Genomic DNA, 5602 nt, shown 5'->3' with positions numbered 1-5602 from the left:
AGTACATACAGTAAGCACAAGGTGGCAGTTCAGCTCATTGTAGTTACAGTATTGTGATGTCTAAACATATTGTTGCACATCAGAATGACTCTTATTTCACAATCATTAAATGCTCAATAATTTAATATTATTTACTCTGTAAGACACAAGGTATTAAAAGCAAATTTACATGACAATTACATCACGCAGAACAATTTCTAAATGTTGTTTTCTCATTGTAATTTAGGGTTGGATTTTTTTATTTATTCAGATTTATTTGTATTACATTTTTATTCATTCTTCTCTTTGTTGGGTTTCCATTTTTTGAAAGTAACAAAATAATTTTTACGCTAATAAGTCAATAACTGTTTATATTTTAGATCTGACAGTGAGGTTTCTCAGAAAACTTCCACACATACAGTACACGACATCAGTCATATCCATATGTAAAGTAGAGCTACACTCACCGGCCACTTTATTAGGTACAGCTGTCCCACTGCTCGCTAATGCAAATGTCTAATCAGCCAATCACACGGCCGCAACTCAATGCATTTAGGCATGTAGAGATGGTCAAGACAATCTGCCGCAGTTCAAACTGAGCATCAGAAAGAGGAAGAAAGGTGATTTAAGTGACTATGAACGTGGCATGGTTGTTGGTGCCAGACGGGCTGTTCTGAGTATTTCAGAAACTGCTGATCTACTGGGATTTTCACACACAACCATCTCTAGGGTTTACAGAGAATGGTCTGACAAAGACAAAATATCCAGTAAGCGGCAGTTCTGTGGGCGCAAATGCCTTGTTGATGCCAGAGGTCAGAGGAGAATGGCCAGACTGGTTCCAGCTGATAGAAAGGCAACAGCAGGGCCGGATTAACCAATGTGCATTATGGGCACAGGCCCAAGGGCCCATCCGCAAAACACCTCTAAAAAAGGCTTTTTCAGACATGAAATATGTACATATGTACATCACTGTAACATTTTATTCAAGAACATTTGAGCTGGTTTTAGTTCAATTTAATTCAATTTTTCAATTCAGCTTTATTTGTATAGCGCTTTTACAATGTAGATTGTGTCAAAGCAGCTTCACATAAATGGTCATAGTAACTGGAACAGTGTGGTTCAGGTTTTAGTGTTTAAGTTCAGCTCAGTTCAGTTTAGCTCAGTTCAGTGTGGTTTAATCATTACTGAGAGTTCAAACACTGAAGAGCAAATTCATCGATGCGTAGCTCTACTGATCCTGAACCATGCGAGGCAGTGGCGACAGCGGAGAGGGAAAAAAAACTTCACCTGATGGGAATGAAGAAAAAAAACCTTGAGAACCAGACTCAGTTTGGCACGACCATTTTAATTTCTCCATTGGCCAATAGTCTTGTGCAGAGCTTCATAGTTCTTAGCTCTTTCATTTTCATTTCTTTTAAAATATATTTAAGTTGCTTGTTAATTAAATCCCATTTTTTTATTTAACCTATTATTCCTATGCAACAGTCAAGTTACATGTTAATTTGCTATGAAGAAAAGAAAATAATACATTTTTTGCATGCTGATTTACGTAAAATTGTGAATATAGGTCTATAATCACCTTGCAATTTTGAAATTCAAGAGTTCACACTTAGCTGATGATTGATTATAAGCAAGTTTGGCATGCTGTCCCGGGAGAGAGCCCTGAGCTCGAAGGTTCTTGAGCCCTGGGCTCCCTCCCGTTTGGAGGAAGAGAGGGGAGCCTCGAGCTCAGGTAGATCTCGACAACTCCCCTTTTTATAATAGCTAAAGATTAAGATTGACGGCTATTAAAAGATGTGCTGCATTATTAGATTACCTGTATTGAAATTTAGATTTAACGATTAACTTGTTGTGCATGTTTTTGGAATGTGGGAGGAAACCGGAGAACCCGGGGAAAACCCACGCAAGCACGGGAAGAACATGCAAACTACACACAGAAACGACCACCGGCCTGTTAAGGAACTAGAACCGGTGACGTTCTTGCTGTGAGGCGACAGTGCTAGTCACTGAGCCACCGTGCTGCCCTATGGAGGGAAAGGTGAAAAGGTAGGGGTGGAAGGGGGGATTCTTCAAATCGAAGATGACTGTAGTGAGAAAACCCTGGCTCTTTATAGTGGTTAGGAATGGCCTGATTGGTGGATCGAGCATGCTAATGCAGAACCAGCCGTGTTCAATCATAATCACGTGCTCCTCTCGAAATTAGTTTATGAATAAACTTCACTTATAGCTTTTTTGCTTTGAGTATAGACTATTCAGTTCATAAGAGCAGTTCAATCTTTTATGAAGTTTGCTGTATAAAAATATAGCATTTTGAAATATTTATAATTATCGGCCCATACATATCGGCTATCGGCCTCCAAATCTGTAGAATTATTGGTTATCGATATCGGTCAAAAAATCCATATCGGTGCATCCCTACTCAAAACACAGCCATTACTCATTAAGATAACAAGCACAACATTGTTAGACCATGCGCCACAGCGCAAACCATATTTTCCCATCCTTAAAATAGCAAGAGTGCATTCTGAAACCTCTTAATGCTTTTGCACCATGTGCTTTAGACTTTGTGCCTAGATCATTGAAATAGATGTGACCACAGCAAAAGAAATAAAAAATTTGTGACTTAAAATAATTTTTAGATGGCGAAAATACAAATCAAAGTCAAAAACAAATTAAAATTATTATCCAAAATATGTTTAACAGAGCACGGAATTTTTCACCTTATTTCCTATAATATTTTTTCTTTTGGAGAAAGTCTTATTTCTTTTATTTTGGCTAGAGTAAAAGCTGTTTTAAATTTTTTTTAAACTATTTTAAGGTCAATATTAGTAGCCCCCTTAGGCTATTTATATATATTTTTCAATTTTATCGCCTTTATACCTTAACTTGTTTAATTTGGCAAATAACCTAGTTAAGCCTTTAAAGTCACTTTAAGATGTATAGAAGTGTCTTGAAAAATATGTAGTAAAATATTATTCACTGTCATCATGGCAAAGAGAAAATAAATCAGTTATTAGAAATAAGTTATTAAAATGATTAGAAATGTGTTGAAAAAAATCTCTCTGTTAAACAGAAATTGGCGGAAAAAAAATATACAGGGAGGTTAATAATTTAGGAGGGCTAATAATTCTGACTTCAACTGTAAGTGTGTGAATGGGCATGTTAGGTTGTTAAACAGCAGTAAAAGGTGTTTATGAATCTGTGATGTAACGGAGTCAATGTGTTTCCTGACAGGATAAACATAAAGTGGCCAAAAATAAAAAGCAGCACAAACACTGAGATATACCCACACAATGAGACCGCACACACTGGCACTGATTGGCAGTCAACAACAGGATGTGTGTGTTAAAGATGTTTGTGATGATATACTGTACACTGCAATCCACACGAGAATAAACCACCGTCACCTTTGCTTATCTCCACAGACTGATGTACACAAATATAAATCACACTAAGTGCTCCAGCAGCGGCGTCTCTTCTGTAATCAAGGGTTAGTCGAATCCTGCATCCACACCTGCTGTTTGCATCCTGTTGATCAGCGCTCTCAGTCAGAAGTGATTGTGTGCTGGTCAGTGAGTCAAGATGAATAAAGGTGAATCAGTTTAAAAACAATCAACATCACATCATTGTTACAATATACACTGTGAATATATCTGGTAATCAACGGTTTCTGTATTTTGTGAGTGTTTTCATTTTAGATATGTTTGTGAGTTGCATAATGGGATGTTGAGCTCTGCTCTGTTGACTTTTAATGTTGAAAATTCAACTCTACGGTTTAACAAAGAGACTTTTATTGACATTTTAGTAGTTTTTAATTAAATAATAAGATTTAAATAAATAATATATAGAGAAATAAGTCTGTGAATGTACTGGCAGTTTATTACAAGGCTTTTGTAGCATAATATACAACGCCAACCCAGACAGTAAAGCACTTTAATCTGTTAAAAATGTTTATCAGAGTTCCTTTTTTGGCTTTTCAAGGGTAAAAGTTGATGGAAGAAAGATCAAGGTCTCATAATCCAATTCAGAAGAATAAATAAATGGGTAAAAATAAAAACATGAATCTCAAAATACAGAAAACTGCTCATTTAATGATATTTTTTTACAGTTTAGTTACTCTAAACCTTTTTTACCCAGAAGGCCATTCGCTTCTGTTTGGCAAGCCCGCCAATACAGGTATATGCCTGCTAATACAATGGATCGGTTTCTGAGACCCCCCCGATTTAAAGCCTTCAAGTTCAGGGCTTAAACCCAAAAGACGACGATATGATGATAAGTATTTGAGTTTAGGATTTACGTGGACAGGACCAGCGGATGAACCACGACCTTTATGTGTGGTTTGTCAAGATATTTTGGCTAATGACAGCATGAGACCCGCTAAACTTCGACTGTTTTGACTGGGATGGACAGTTCTTGGATCTGTTCTATTCATATTGAACCATCATCCTAGTTTTAAAAACGTCATATTAAAATACTTGTTATTACTCTGTAAATAATTGCACTTTCATGCAAATGATGATAAAAGTGAGTTAACAGTCTGACATCTGTCTGTGTCTTTATATATATATGCTGTGTATATATATATATATATATATATATATATATATATATATATATATATATATATATATATATATATATATATATATATATATATATGTGTGTGTGTGTGTGTGTGTGTGTGTGTGCGTGCATGCGTGCGTGCGTGTTTGGGAGGAGGGGGGCGCCAATGGATAAGTTGTGTCAAAAGGGAGGCCCACTGTCTTAGACTTTGAAAAACCCTGCTCTAAACTCACATACACACTATCAAAAATCAGAGTTGTAAATATTAAAGTTGAGTTTTTCAATGAGAAAATCCTATTTGCAGTTCATAATGCTACTTGCTGTTTCTTTGTAGTTGCACTAAAATAATGTTTGCTGTTTTTTCAAACTACTTATTTAAAATGAGTTTAAACAACACAATTCTTGTTTATTGTTTTGGGATAAATTAATTGTTTTATGTTCAAGCCCCTTAAATATAACCAGGTAACTTAAGTCCTTCAGGTTGTTCCAACACAAATCAATTGTGTATGTCCTAACATTTTTTAAAAAGTGTGTATAATTGACTAAATTCTGAGTTTAAAGGGCACCCATGGTGAAAAATCTACATTTCGAGCTGTTTGGACAGTCATACAGTATGTGTAGGTATAGTGTATAGACCGTCATACCGGGGTGATTTAAACACACACAGTCCTTTTTTTTTCATTTTAACAACCTAAAAACGGTGGACCAATTGGAGCGGTTTTGAGACCGACCGCAACTTGATGCAGGAGTGCGGTCCCCCCGCCCACCAATATTGATTAACAGCGGTATGGTAGGATAGGTATGGTAGGATAGGCAGTAGGATGATTCCTAAATCTCAGTACAGTACATTGGTACAGACAGGACACCTAAAAATATATATGTTCTGTGTGTGTGTGTGTGTGTATACACAGTTGAAGTAAGAATTATTTGTCCCCCTGTTTATTTTCCCCCAATTTCTGTTAAATGGAGAGAAGATTTTTTCAACACATTTCTAAACATAATAGTTTTAATAACTTATTTTTAATAATAATGATTTATTTTATCGTTGCCATGATGACAG

The sequence above is a fragment of the Danio rerio genome, chromosome 12 (genome assembly GCF_052040795.2).
Source record: "Danio rerio strain M-AB ecotype USA chromosome 12, GRCz13ab, whole genome shotgun sequence".
Classification (NCBI taxonomy): Eukaryota; Metazoa; Chordata; class Actinopteri; order Cypriniformes; family Danionidae; genus Danio; species Danio rerio.
This window is presented reverse-complemented; position numbering follows the sequence as displayed.